This window comes from Mus musculus, chromosome 11 (genome assembly GCF_000001635.26).
Source record: "Mus musculus strain C57BL/6J chromosome 11, GRCm38.p6 C57BL/6J".
NCBI classification, from domain to species: Eukaryota; Metazoa; Chordata; class Mammalia; order Rodentia; family Muridae; genus Mus; species Mus musculus.
Window position 1 is genome coordinate 55,322,529 of NC_000077.6, and position 15,422 is coordinate 55,337,950.

The 15,422-nt window shown below is 49.1% G+C and overlaps 1 protein-coding gene across 4 annotated transcripts in view; it reads right to left on the reverse strand.

Annotated features, from left to right (window-relative positions):
- Fat2 (FAT atypical cadherin 2) overlaps window positions 1–14,977 on the reverse strand; it is an 86,897-nt gene extending 71,920 nt beyond the window's left edge. For 2 of the 4 annotated variants that reach the window (XM_006533322.4, XM_011249019.3), the window contains exon 1: window positions 13,933–14,977. The gene's annotated coding sequence lies outside the window, so the exon portion shown is untranslated. Of the gene's footprint in view, window positions 1–5,572; window positions 13,910–13,932 lie in introns of those variants that run through there. The other 2 variants (XM_030246003.1, XM_006533323.4) reach the window with 2 other exon arrangements.
- Window positions 14,978–15,422: the final 445 nt, after the last annotated feature.

Consider the following 15,422-nt stretch of genomic DNA (forward strand, 5'->3'; position numbering starts at 1 on the left):
CATGTGGACAAGAAGCAAATTATTTTCCCATGTCTCTCTCCAACCTAAGCAAAGGGCAGAGCCCAGCTGCAGCCACTATAAATAAGCCCAATTTCATGTGATAGTGAAAGTTAAGCAGGGTCAGATCTGGGTAGGACTTGGGTGGGAGAAAGCCAAGCCTGGGAGGACCACCCACTTTCCTTGTAGTAGCTGGACACCCAGGAGACGAACGGAGACCACCGCCTCTTGAGTGATGTGTGTGAGCTAAAACTGCCTGAGCCAGGAAGAAACCTCTCCAAGATGCTCTGCAGAGACAGGGGAAGGGCTCTGGAGGCCCACCCACACCCACCTATGGCTAACAAACATGCCACCGCTCCAGGTCCCTCTGACCACCCGGCCCCTCCAGGTTCTTGGGGAGCTTCACTGACAAGTGATTTTTGAGGTCAGACCAGAAAGAGCCAGCCCTGTCTGGTATGTACTAGCCAACTGTCGATGGACAGAGCCCCTCCCCTGGGGTCAGAATTTAGACTCAAAGATTCATTTGCATCTTCAACTGTGGAGCATCTGGTCACGTAATGACTGGAGGGCCCAGGATGCCTTGAGGTCTATCTCATAATTTCATGGGAACTATGAGATAGACCAGCTCTGTAGGAGTGGGAGAACTTTTTTCCTGAAGGAGGTCTCCCTATGTAACCATAGCTGGCCTTGAACTCCCAGAGATCTGCCTGCCTCTGACTTCTCAGTGTTGGGATTAGCAGCATTCATTGAGAGCTTTGTTAGAAAGATCACAGAGGCCAGGAGTGATGGTATACACAAAATTCAGTTAGGGGATCCATTGCACAGCACAGTGGCACCCCAGCACTTGGAAGAAAGCTGGAGGGTCAAGAGTTTAAGCTCATTTGGGCTACATAGAAGTAAGCTCAAAGCAAGCCTGAGCTACATCAGACCCCGTCTGTCTCAAAACAAAACAGAGAGAGGAGCATAAGAAAAGAAGGAAGGGAGGAAGGGAGGGAGGGAGTAGGGAGGGAGGGAGGCAGGCAGGCAGGCAGGCAGGCAGGCAGGAAAGAAGAAAGGCAGGAAGAAAGTCAGGCAGACAGGGAAAGAAGGATGGATGGAAGGCAGGAAGGAAGGATGGACAAAAGAAAGGAAGAAAGGAAGGGAGGGAGGGAGGGAGGGAGGAAGAAGGAAGGAAGGAAGGAAGGAAGGAAGGAAGGAAGGAAGACAGGGAAAGAAGGATGGATGGAAGAAAGATAGGCAGGCAAGAACATGAAAGAACAGAGTACAATGCAGAGACCAGCAGACCTGCTGAACAGGCCTCTGCCTCTTTGATTCAGCAGAATCCCTTGCAAAACTGTTGAGTCTCTCAGACACATAGACCTCAGATTCCGACCTGGGTGGCCTTGGGTAAGTTAATCACTAGGCCAGTCTTTCTCTGTCTGTTAGAATGGCTGTCATCAAAAAGACTAAAGACAACAAGTGCTGGTGAGGGTGTGGAGGGAGAAGCCCAGTGCGTGCTGTTGGTGATGTAAACAGCCGTGATGGAAAACAGCAGGGAGGTTCCTCAAAGAACTACAAATAGAACTACCATATGGTCCAGCAATCCCACCTCTGGGCGAGCATCCAAAGGAAATGGAATCAGTCTGCCCACCCACGCCGCAGCACATTCGTGCTACCCAATGGAAACAACCCACGTGTCCATCATCTGATGAATGGATAAAGACAATGTAGTCTGTATGGAATACTACTTGGACTTTAAAGGGGGTGTGGGGGAGCTGGTAAGATGGCTCAGCAGGAAATGTGTTTATCTCCAAGCCTAATGGTCTATGTTCTTACCCCGGATCCATGTGGTGGAAAGAGAGAACTGACTGCCACATGCTTCCTAGGGCATGCATAGATACACAAAATAAATAAATAAAAACGGAGCTAACATTAAAAAAATAAATAGATAAGATAAAAAGAAAATTTTATGCAAATGTATTGTTGAGATTGCATGGTTGCAGCCTTCCTGTGATGTCCAGAATACTGTCTCACAGAAGATGTGACAGCAGTTGACACGCCAACATAGATGCGAGGAAATTTCACAAGGCCCCAATTCTAGATGAAGAGCTACAGGCAAGCAATGGCTAATGAGGGAGGGAGAATTCGTTTTCTCCAGTTCATCCTTTTTGACTAGTTATCCGATCCCCAGGGTCAGTCTTAAAGGTGTGTATGTATAAGCAATATGAGATGGATTCAATAGGGTGTGTGTGTGTGTGTGTGTGTGTGTGTGTGTAATTAGAAAGGAGGTTATGAATCTGAGAGAGAAAATAGGGGGAACACAGAAGCAGTCAGAGAGGGAGAGGGAGGGTAGAAATGATATAAATACATTACTTTATAAATGACATAAATATATTTATGAAATTCTCAAAAGAAGATCAAATTCAAAAGCAAGATTTTGAAGAGAGAAGGAAACCCCATCATTCCTAACAAGGCAGATGAAGCTGTAGGGCATCACGAGTGAAGCAGAGCAGACGCACGCGGAAAGCCTGTGCTGTTCCCTTTCACTCTCAGGGAAACTCTAAGGTTGAACTAACAAACTCCAAGAGTGGAATACCGGTTAACGGTGGGAGGCAGGAAGTGCTGGTCAAAAGACACCGAATTTCAGTTAGGAGTTCAGGAGATCCACGGTGCAATAGGTGACTCTTAATGAGGAACAATAGCTGGTCTCTGTGATGCACATCTGTAGTCCCAGCTATTAAGGAGGCAGAGGCAGGAAGATCACAAGTTCCAGGCCTGCCTGGAGTACAGAGAGAGTTCAAGGGCAGCCTGGGCAATGTAGTCAGACTGCCTCAAAATAAAAAGTAAAAAGTGAGCCGAAGTGTATGTATCTCAGTGGTGATGCGTTTGCTGAGTACGCACGAGGGTTTAGGCTCACTCCCCAGTGTTCCCTCCCCAACTCACACACAAATCATGTACCTGAAAATTACTAGGAGTAGATTTTACATGTCCTTACTGCAAAAACATGTTGTGTGTTAAATAACTTCATTTAGTTTTATTGATTTAAAAAAAAAAAGGACTAAAGGCACATCTCAGTGCCCAAGTGCTTGCCTGGTGTGCCGAAAGCCCTGTGTTTGACCCCACAGCCACAGAATTATATTTTAAAGTAGAAAACACTGTGTGTGTGTTTGTGTGTGTGTGTGTGTGTGTGTGTGTGTGTGTGTGTGTGTGTGTGTGTGTGTGTTCAGGATGAGGACAGGGGAGATGGTTCAGCCTGCTAAATGCTTGCCTTGTAAGTGTGAGGCCCTGAGTTTCGATCCCTAAACTCACATAAATGTCAGGTGGGCGTGACCACCCGCCTGTAGTTGGGTGCTTGAGAGGTTAATATGGGATCCTTGAAGCAAGCTTACTATTAACCTCCCTGGATTAGCAAGCTCTGGGTTCAAGTGAGAGACTCTGCCTCAATATATAAGGCCGAGAGAAACAGCATCTACTTCTGGCCTCTGTGTGCACACACAGAGACATACATATGTACTCAAACACATGTGAACTCAGAGTGCACACACACATAAAATCTCAACACACACTCATACAAGAAACAAACTGAATCCTCTGGTAACTTCTGCAGCTTGGGGCTAATGACCCAAATGTACATCGTGCATATGAGTGATTTAGTAATCGCTGTCTGAATCCTGTCTTTTACTCTTGTAAACTGCTGTGAAGACTATGTTAAAGATACTGGAAAGTATTTTTGCCTTCTTCAGCATCTGTGATTCCCAAGCTTTGCCAGCCCAAGCCTCAGTGCTCCTATTTATCCCACCCCACCCCTGGGACTGGGGGGCCTGAAGGACTTAGTGTGAAAAGCATTTGGCAAGATGCCAGGCAAGATGCTGAAGTAGCTGACAAGTTGAAGTCAGTCCTATCACAGTACATGCTCAGAAATTTGTGGAATTCGGGAATTCTCCACACATCACTGGTCACCAGTGTGCCCAGGAGCTCTTTGTGGGAGCAGTCCCAGAGACACACATATATGTGTGCGGGTGCACTTGCGCATGTGTGTGCACTTGCACGTGCGTGCGCATACACACACACACACACACACACACACACACACCTGCAGGCCCGTAACACTCCTCTCTTTGCAGTGATTTGTTTCAAATGTGAAGAAGCAGCCTGAAAGATATGAACTCTTCCAGGGTTTCAGAAGGGACAGAAAAGAAAGGGCATGGAGAGGAAATGCTACACATGGGCTGGGGTCTCAGCTCTCTGCCAAGCAGGTGCACAGCCCTGAATTCTATCTTCAAGGAAAAAAAGGAAAGAGACAGAGGGAGGGAGGAGAAGGGAGAGAGAAGAAGGGGAGAGGAAAGAGGAAGAAAAGGAAAGGAGGACCAGGGAAAGAAGGAAGGGAGGAAGGGGAAGAGGACAGGAGGGGAGAAGAGAAGGGAGGGGAGACAGAGATCTAGTCTGACCACTTAGATGCCTTCTGATGATGGTCCTCCAGACCCTGTGTGTTCTCCAGAGATATTCAGGGTGCCCTCTCTGCTACATTTCCATTTGTAAAAGAGCATACACAGCCCTTGCCCTCTGTACTGTATCTAGAGCTTCCTGCTTGACTTTCCCACCCCCAGCCCCCACCCCCACCCAGACACAGGGAATGGATGCTGTGTCTTGTCCTTGCTCCTTGCCCACAAGCACTTCGGTGATGTGGCCACTCCCTGCCAGGTTCTACCTCCAACTTTAGCACAGGAAGATATGCCAGGTAGGGCAAGGAAGTATACCACGGTGGTCATGTACAGACGAGTCCTGCCTTGGCCCATGGCCTGTTGGTGACTTTCAGCCAACGAGGGGACCTGACTGAGCCTTGGTCTTTTTATACATCAACCAGGAAATAAGCATCAGGCAATTAGGGGACCAAAGTAGGATGGGATGTGGACAGCACAAAGCCATGCCTGGAACCTTACGACCCCAATGGCATGGTTGTCACCAGAGGGACTGAGTGATCCCAGGGCAGAGTCCCTCATTCTGTAGAGCCTAGCAACCATCTGAGATAGGATGAACTACCTATTCTCCTACCTCTCTGAGCCAACGCTCCCTTAAACTATCATTAGTGATGCACTGAGGTTCAGCGGAGGGTGGAGACATGCAGATCTCAGAGGCAGGTGACAACGAACATTTACTGTAAGCTAAAACGGTGGTGAGCACATAGTACCTTCATCTCCAGCAACCCCGAGTTTAGCTTTGTCCTGGAAAAGACTGCTGAGGGCCAGCGAGATGGCTCAGCAGGCAAAGGTGCACACTGCCAAGCCTGGCAACCTGAGTTTGATCCCAAGAATCCACACAGTGGAAGGAAAACTGATTTCTGCAAGTTGTCCTTGAACTCACACACACACACACACATACACACACACAAAGACATTGATGGGACTCACATAAGTGACCCACCTTTCTGATCCCACAGCCAAGCTGGAGTAAAACTCACATTGCCTATGTGTCGAACAGTTGCCTGGCCTGTCTGTTCATGCCCATGGGTTGGAAAGAGCCACCAGGAAGGGAGAGGTTCTGTGGTCCCTCCCCCCCCCCCACAGCAGGAATCCTAATACCATGGGACCGCTCATACCAGCAGATTCTCAGCCAAGGCTCCATGTCCAATCCTTCCTTGAGTTCCCTTCTCTCCAGCCTGGCCCTACCCAGCCTTCTGTCCATCTGTCCTCTCCCTCCCCTGAGCAGGGCAGCTTAGGACAGAACCAGGCAGGCTGGCAGGTCACAGCAGGTAGAGAACAGTCTTCTAGCAATGAGGAAAGAGTGCATACTGGGCCAGCGGCTCCTGGTGAGTGAGGGTTGTCTTTGGAGCATCCTCTGTTGACTCAAAGGTGCTGGACCCCAACCACACCCCTCCATTTCAGGACTCTGTACATCCTAAGTTCCCTTGTCTACTCTAAATGTATATCCCTTCTGCTCATCTGCAGACATAGGAGTCAATGGATCTGTGGAGCAGCCTGTGCTCTGCAAAGCAGGCTGCTGTGGTAACCAGGGGTTAAAACATAAATATCCCAGCCCCACCCCAGATCTATTGACTCAAGATCCTCAGGGGTGGGGCTCAGGAATAGGAGTCTAACAAGTTTCCTGGATGATTTTGGTGTGTCTGGAGTTGAGGATCTACTGAACAAGACACATGGCTCTTCCCTTAGGGTCTTCCATTGGGGCTGTATCTCATTTGAGAGACCAGATCCCCCTTAGGGCGTTGGTGCAGTTGGACAATGTGAGGAAGAGATTTTATAGAAAGGCTTTGATCTTCGAGGTCAGATAAGGGATTTGGTGTGTTGGAGACCACAGCCTTTGAGAAGCATGATTGGGTATCTTCTGGATGCTCTTGTGGGAGCATAGGACCTTGGTAGACTGCCAAATGGATCACCCAGAAGAGTGGCCAGGAGGGAAAGCAACCAACCTCACATATCTGAAGTTCACCTGGATTCAGAACCTGTACCTGTTGCATCCATCTGTTTTAGGGCCCCAGGGGCAATTGTTTACCTTCCTGAGACAGAGTCTGTCCACCTCCAGAGAGTCCCAGCCCATGAAACATGGTCCTCTTGCAATAAATAGAACTGAACCTGAAAATGATAGCCTCTGTGCATGAACACACAGCTCATGGACCAATAGAAACAGAAACAAACCTTCACCTGAGATTCTTCATCATCATTATCTCTATCAAACAGCCCAAAGAACCAGGGCCAAATGCTTAAGTCTACTGGGGTATGGTTGTGTATTAGAATACTATGCAGCAAAGAAGAAGAATCATTGTTCTTGGAACCATGCAGATGGGTCTTGTTTATGATGTGGAGCTGTGTGTGTGTGTGTGTGTGTGTGTGTGTGTGTGTGTGTGTGTGCATGCGTGTGCGTGTGCGTGTATGTGTACATGTGTACATTGTGCTACAACTAGTATATAAAGGTTAAAATAGGCAAATAGAAGATATGAGTTAGATTAGGGTAAAATTACCTTCAAAGGTGTGGGAGCAGTTGGTGAAAGGCACACAAAGCGGGGTGTCTGGATGGAAGGTATGTTAATGTTTATCTTGGAGTTGGTTAGTTTTCACTAAATTGAATGTTATGACTCATGCTCTTTTCTGTATGAATATCATATTTCATTAGAAAGGTTTTTAAGCCCTAGTAAGTGTTCAGAGGTGACTTTGATAGGGAAGGAGCCATGTAAATGATGGCAGCCGTCTAACTGGCTCTGGATCAAGTGGGGTCTCTTCCTACCCCCAGGAACCAGGAACCAGAAACGGGGTAGTGCTCAAAACCAAGCTGTATGGGAACTGTGCCCGGCAAGGCAGGACTATGGAAACCAATGCTCTATAGTGCCCTGCCCGGAGCCTCCAAGCCCATGAAAAATCTACTTTCTCAGCCCCTGCCACATTTTACTCCTTTACACATGGAATTGGCTGCTTTTCTAAACATCTGAAAAGTTCATCTCTGATCTAGGGCCACAGAACAGGACGGTCACAGCAAAACAGCTTAAAGGTCAGGTTTAGTTTAGCAACGTCAATAATGGGCCTCCCGCATCATTAGTGCTCTGACTGGAGTGCATAGCCAGAGAAGGGAGGTGTTGCCATCCTGAGGTGGCCAGCTGGATATGGGTCATGCACTACAAAGAGGGAGCTAGCATGACAAGGGACCTTAGGAGGGCTCCTGGGGCCCGGGACATTTGCTTTGGGCTCTGGTTGGGTCCTGGTTTCTTTTGCTTTACAAAACCTCAGCAGCTACAGCAAGGGCTTCATGTGCTCTCCTTTTGAAAGTTTACGAAGAGAACTTTAAAAGTTATAGTAGACACTGTCCAGGCTCTGTGCCAAGGCTTGATAGGAGGGTCCAGCAGGGCCTGGTTTCTGGTCTGAATCCAAGGGTCTGAGATCCTGGGAGTTGAATCAGTTCCCAAGACTTCAGGAGCTCCTCTTCACTAAGAGCTGCTGACACACGGTATTCAATTACCATGAGCCGGTAGCTCTGTTAGCTGTAACGTGTGAGTGTGGTGGCAGTGTGTGCCTCTCCGTTGAGGCGAAAGTTGGACCGTAGAGATGGACAGTGACAATCAGGCCAGGAGTGGCTGCAGAACTCACACACATGGAGACCGTCCCGGCACCACCCCCTCTGCTTCCCTGACTGATCCCCCAAGGGCCCAGAGCAATACAGTTCAGGACCCTTGGGTCCCAAATGTTTTGGGAGGACCCAGGGAGGATGGGATAGACAGGCGCTCTGATTCCAGGCACGTGAATTCACGCAAGCCAACACACTCTCACAGGCTGACGTTATCCCACACCGGCGTGTGCCATCCTGCTCAGCCTGGCCGTGGGCATAGGAGCCCAGGGAAGCTGATGGGTCTGCTTGCTGCAGCAGCTTCTACCCGACCTGCCTGGGAAGAGTGATGCTGCACTCTGGCTACACTGGTGGCCTTGAACTGGCCACTGTGACCTCAGGACTAGGAACGATGCTGAGCGAGGCAAGGAGTTGCTGCCTTCTGCAAGCTTCAAGCTACAAAATGCTCAAACTGAGTTCTTCTGTACTACAGATGGCAATAGGTTTAGAGACAGGTTTTGAGTTAGTCTGTGAGTAATGGCGGCATATAAGAACCTGGACTAGCCTATGCAGGACAAGATATCTTAACCTTTAGTTTTCATCTTCATTCTCAGACAGATGTGCCTAGTGAGACACTGGGACCTGAGCTTCTTCATTGCCTCTCAGTGCTTGTAGAGGGCAAGTCACACATAGCCCTGCTTTTAGACCTGTGGGCATGGGACCCAGAAAGATGGCTCAGTGGGTAAAGGCACTTGCCACCAAGCCTGACAACAGAGATTCAATCCCTAGAGAGAGACAACTGACTCCCGAAAGTTCCTTTTATTACCATGTGCATCACGGCACTCCCTCGACCACACACACACACACACACACACACACACACGATAAATAAATACATAAATAAATATGCAATGCTAAGATCTGCAGAGAGATCCAGGTGGACTTGCTTCAAAAAATACCTGGGCCAGAAGCTTGGGAGAGGCTTGGAGGAGGTGTGGTTATTAAAGGCAAAGGACGAGGACCCTTAACACTGTGTACATTTGTATATATGAATGATCCTCCACTGTCTATATGTAAAAATGGCTATGTTCCAGGCATGGTGGCCCATACCTGTCATGCCAGCAGTTGGGAAGCCGAAGTGGGAGGGTCAGGAGTTGGAGGCCAGCCTGGGCTACATGGTGAGAGACTCTGACTCAAAAGCAATTTTTAAAAGTGTCTTAATAAGAAAAAAAAATTAGCCAAGTGTGTTGGGTACACGCCTTTAATCCCAGCACTCTGGAGGCAGAGGCAGGTGGATCTCTGTGAATTCAAGGCCAGCCTGGTCTACAAGGCAAGTCCAGGACAGCCAGGGCTACATAGAGAAACCCTGTTTCAAAAACAAACAAACAAACAAACAAACAAACAAACAAAACTAATTTCAGGGCTCATTTTTATAATCCCAGCACTTGGAAGACTGAGACAGGGGATTGCTGCAAGTTTGAGGCCAGTCTAGGCTACATAGTGAGTTCCAAGATGGCCTGAGATAGTGAGAGACACTGTCTCAGCACATGAAAGCAAGCAAACGAACTGATCTGCACTCCCTTCATAGTCCAGCTCACTGTACTTTCCCAGAACAGCTGCCCCGTCCTCCCCACAAGCGCGAAGGCGCCTATACTTGAAGGCTGCCTGCTGTGGCCCTGCATGTGCTGCTTGGTCTCTGTGGGATGTGCTCTCCTCTGCCTTGCCTTGTCAACTATGTGCAATCTGGAGCTATGGTGTACACTGTACGTACAATGGTCTATCTGGTCTCTGTCCCAGCCTGAGTTTTCCTATGTTTTATTGCCCACCTTGAGGTGTTAAACCATCTGTGTGTGACCTGTCTCTATCAGCTATTTTCTTTATTTGTAGTCAGGGTCCCAGCTGGCCTCCCCAACTTTATGAAGTGACTCTTAGACAACAGAAGCTGTATGATGGAGTTGACCTTTCTGAGTCTGTCCCCCACAATGAAAATAAAGGTGACAGAAAGATCCAGGAGAAGACAGTAAGGGTGACTATGATGTGTATGACGGTTTAGCCTGGAGACATGCACTGCTTAGGACTTAGCTAGCCTGCATCCTCTCCTCATTCACATGCCATGACTGCAAATAGCTTGCTGTTAGATTTAAAAAAATGACCCCAAGTTTAGGTAAATGTTGAAAATCTATAAAACAGGACCAATAGTTCTTCAACAGGCAACTATGGAACCCTTGAGGACCTTTCAGATTAGACATTTATCTGCTGGTTGAATGGAAAGAGCTATAGAACAGGGAAGAACTGTAGAGGTGTCTGGGATGTGGTGTGTGTGTGTGTGTCCATCTGTCTGTCTGTCTATATCTCTATGTGTATATGTATGTGCTGTGTGTTTGTACATATGCACATGTGTGTGTAAAAGTGTCCAACTGATAAGTTTCTGTCCCTTGGACTGCAGCTTATAACCTAGTGACCAGCTTCACTGCCCATCCAGCACACCCTAGTGGACTTGAGATCAATTTACCCTTCCCTAGGGATGGGTTGCCTAGAAACACCCCCTGACTGGCTGAGGCAGTGTGAGGCAGAAGAAAGCAAGAGATGTGGGTCCAGGTCAGGCCTTCCCACTCGCTGTGTGACCTTGGTGTCATTCTCAGCCTCCTATGCTGAGTCTGTCCTGAAGTTGACTGTGCTTCGTGAACTCATAGCCCCTCTCACCGGCAACCAGAACAGAGGCCTCAGTCTCCGCTCGCCTGAGTTAATGGCTCACACACATCCCCTACAGAACCCACCAGGCTCTACAGAGAGCAACACAGTCCCGTGACTGACATTCATTCAAGCAAGAGAGATAACGATAGCCTCAAGCAATGCAGCCCTGGCTGTGATCAGTTGTAGGATGGGAACGATTCAAGGTACCCTGAGATGACAGCACCCAAGTGGAGGACAGAAGAGCCATCAGTGGTCCCCATGCTGTGACTTTGTTGAATCCCACATCAAACTCTCCGAGCAAAGAAGGATGTTGGACTGGCCGCATGGCTCAGCCTGTAAAGTGCTTGCCTTGCAAATATGAGGACATGACTTCTATCCTCAGAACCCATATTAAAAACAAACAAAAAAGGGGGGCTTAGTGTACACTTGTAATCCCAGCACTGAGTGGGCGGAGACCGGCAGAGCACTGGGGTTCACTGGCCAGGCAGCCTAGCTTAATTGACATGAGTGTCAGGCTAGTGGGAAACCCTGACTCAAAAATCAAGATGGACAACATCCAAAGATGTTCTCTGGCCTGCTCATGGATGTGCACCCCTGCGCATCCACACCCCACAAACACCCAGGTGCACACAGGAAGGAAATTGACTGCCAATACTTTTCAAATAGAGACTGAGGGTTTTTGTGGGTTTTTTGTTTGTTTGTTTGTTTTGTTTTTTGTTTTTTTCCAGAAAGTTTGGAGCCCCAGTCACACAACTAACAACACTTGGGGTTTAGATTCACACCCATCTCATTAAAGCTACCTCCAAACTGCCACTGTAAATGGAATTATTAGTGCCGTGAATGGAGCAGTAGAACTCCAAGGCCTGTCCCCAGCTTGGCGGGTATTGGTGACCCAAGAACCACGAAGCTTCCAGAGGGCATGCCCACCTAAGGGGTACCAGGAGGTCCCCATCACCCACATCCCCAGCACACGTGATTCTCCTCTGGGGCTCAGCACCTGCTGATGGTCTCTTCCACAGAGCCCTGTCTGGCCAGTGGTAGCGGCTACATCTCAGCCTATCATGGAAGTTTCCTTTCTCCTGCTGGGCTGAGGGGAGTTAAATCACCAAGGCAGAAGATGAAGGGAGGGGGGCACAGCAGATTCACTCCCAAGGACAGGTGTCCAAGAGCGAGGAGGTGGGTCCAGCTGCTGGGTAGTGGCTGGAGAATACAGGTATCTTGCATATGACTCCCTGGGTCTCTGAGGACTAGATGCTGAGAATCATGAAATCCCAGGGATCCTAGACAATTTGATCTATTCTAGTTCTTCAGCCTTCCTCATATCACAGATGAAGAAACTGAGGCAGAGGGAGAACAGGCTCATTGCTTTATTCCATCTATTGGATGAGCCAGCATTGGAGATGCAGCGTTCTCCTGTGAGAACTCTGGCAAGGTCTCCAGGCAGAGCCTACTGAGAAGCCTCACACCTGCTTCCTCCGGAAACATGGGACACTCAGCCAACAGATTCCTCTGCTTGTCTTGTCTGTCTGATGACATCTTGGGGCTATATTGACCAAAAAAACCTTTATTTATTTTTGTTAGAGGGTCTCACGTAATGCAGTCTGGACTTGAGCCCACTATGTAGCCATGAATGGTCATGGACTTCTGGTATTCCTGTTTCTACCTCCCTGATGCTCTATCAGTTTATACGGTGCTGGGGATAGAACCCAAGACCTTGTGCATGCTAGGTAAACACTCTACCCACTGAGCTATATTCCTAGAACCAACTGAGAATGCGTCAACAGGGTGGGCAAGGTATATCAGTAGATAAAGGTGCCTGCTGCTGAGCCTGATGACCTGAGTTCTGTCCCTGGGATCCCCATGGTTGGAGGAGAGAATCGGCTCCTGAAAGTAGTCCTCTGACCTCTATAGCTATGCTGTGGACATGCAAATGCCTGCATTCTTACACACACACACACACACACACACACACACACACACACACACACAATGTAAAAGAATTTTTAAGTAAAATGAATGAATCTTAATGGCTCTCCAATACCATGACTCCATTGGTAGAAATGTCAACCCAGAGACACATGACCCTGTCCCAGGTCATACAACATGAGAGTCACGGGTGCTTGGTCTCTTTTCACACTGCCACATCTTCTGCTAGGAAAACTAAGAAGACCATGCACACACGCTCAGCACAGACCTCAGCGCACAGAAGAGCTCAGCACGTGCCAGCGTGGTGGTCATCATCGTTCTCACAGGCTAAGGGCATGTGAGTCGGCTCTACCTCAGCTCCACACTTGAAAGTGAGGCTCAAGGATAGAACGCTAGAAGTCTTGAGTCTCTTTTTCCACTTCCCTCCTCGTCCCTGAGCCCAGACACTGGCTCTGAATCCTGTCTTGGGCAGAGGTGGCCTTGGGAGCTCCTGGCAAGCCTCGGCACAGCCTTGCTGCTTCCCAAGCATGGGCGAACACACCATCTTTCTCCTACGGAGGGCTGAGCTGAGCCCCCAGTGGCTTTCTTAGAATTCCACTTGAGCTCTCTGGGCTCAGCTCCTGCTACCCCCAAGGCATGAGAACAGAGTTGGTCTCTGCAGTCTTCTGAGTCAGCTCTACATCCAGAGCCTGTCAAACCACTACCTTTGCTGGCATATAGTCACATTTAGTCACAGCGTATGCCCCTGTCACACAGCCAGGCAAGCCAAGGGTCTGGGTGGGCACCCTTAAAGGACTACAGGATGAGGCATGGGAAGCCCTACTGTTTGATGCCCTCCCAAGTCTTCCATTCTCTTTATTAAGTAGCTTTATCTGCTACGGGGTCTCTGTGCCCCTCAGACACATAAGAGGCTAGCCCCTTGCTTCAGTTTACTTTCTAAAACTACATAGGAAATCTTCCTATAATAAAGTCTCAGCCTTGGAAGCCAAGCAAAAGACAAAAGTCCAACCTTCCCCTCGTGCAAATGTGAGCTTCTCTTCCTCCTCAAGTCCGGAACCTTATCCTTTCAGATTCCTGTTGACTAGTGCCCAGGTGCAGGCGGGCCACATGACTGTCACCTAGGGAGACTAGGACTGGAGTCCCTGTCCACCCCTCTATGTCTGTCTTGCCAGCTCCTGGTTCCTTCACTACCTCTCAGGAGCTTGTGCCAGCTTGCTCAAAGACCAGGTGTAAAAACAAATTCATTTTACAATCCCAGCCCCGACCTCCCAGTTCCTTCCTAGGTCTTACCTGTGCCCCTCAAGTGGGGAGGGTGCCTGGAAGGTGCCGGTCCTGGGCTGGGGCCCCAGTCCCCAGGGTTTAGCTGAAGGCTCCAGAGTGAGGGACAGAGGAGCGAAAAGGAAGGCTCCTAGCACTGCCCCAGCCCAGAGGCTGCTGAGAAAGTTGGAGTAGGTGTGTCCGGGCCCAGGGAGGAGAAGAGAGAGGAGGAGGGAGAGGAGGTGGGAGAAGTGAGGCGGATCATCCCCCTCCTGCCAGCTCTCTGGCTCACCGCAGGGAGAGAAAGCAAGGAAGCCAACTGGTTTGCAGCCCAGAGCTCACAATGGGGTAAGGATGAAGTCAGCGAAGATGACGGCCCCTTGCCACCTCTCTTCCAGGTTCCGCAGCTCAAGAACCCGAGTGCCTGGGCAGGTAGTGACATACAAAGTCACCTCAGACTTCTAGGCTGAGGAAGGTGGCTTAGCTTGCAGGTCAGTGTTCTATCCGCTCCTAATTTTCAGACACCACGCCCCCCCCCCCCCCACACTTCCAGCTCTGCACTGCCAACTGCTAACTACATAGCCTTGGGCAGTTATAGAACTGGAGCCTCAGTTTCCACCACCACCCCCTCCTTTTTTTTTTTTCCTTTTCTTTTTCTTCTCTCATAGCTCCTACCTCCCTGGGTGGTTTTGAGGATTAAATAGAAATAAAAAAGTTGTAGTGAGGGATTGTGGCTCATGACTGAAATCTCAGCACTTGTTAGGCTGCCACTGGAGGATTGCTGTGAGTTCCAAGCCAGCCTGGGCTTGGAACAGAATGAGGACCTGTCTCCTCAACCCCTCCCAAAACAAACACAATGATGGAGGTTGAGAAAAGGCAAATCGTATTGTTATGAGGCTGTAGGATCTAATCTCTCCAAGTCCCAGATCCCCATCTGTAAAGTGTGTGTGTGTGTGTGTGTGTGTGTGTGTGAGAGAGAGAGAGAGAGAGAGAGAGAGACTTGGATGATTTGAGGAGAAAGAAAGAGACGCATAGGAGTTATCGTTCTCCTCATCCTTCCCCCAGTCACTGCCACCCCTCACTGGGGAAGCCCTGTGTGCTTCTGCTTTTTCAGGTGTAGCACTAGCCTTCAAAACTAGATCAGGAAAGAGTCCCTCCTCACACAGGGAAACCATCCTGACCACATTTGGCACTCCCAACCTCCCCTACTACTCCCAGAACTTGATGACCCCTTTACAGCATCCCTGGAAAATACCTGGATCTTTGTTGGTTTTGTGCAGGTCTGATCACAGAGAACGCCTTCCTTCCCAGCACACTGCTCAGACGCAGCAGCAGTCTTACTTGAGGGTCAGCTGAGGAGTGACCTAGAACCTGGCTGATAAGCAAGGGCTCATCACACCGACTTGTTTCCACTGTCGCCTGCTTAGTATCTGCTTTGTTGTTGTTTTCTTATGGTGTGTGTGTGTGTGTGTGTGTGAGAGAGAGAGAGAGAGAGAGAGACAAAGTCTTATGCAGCCCAAGCT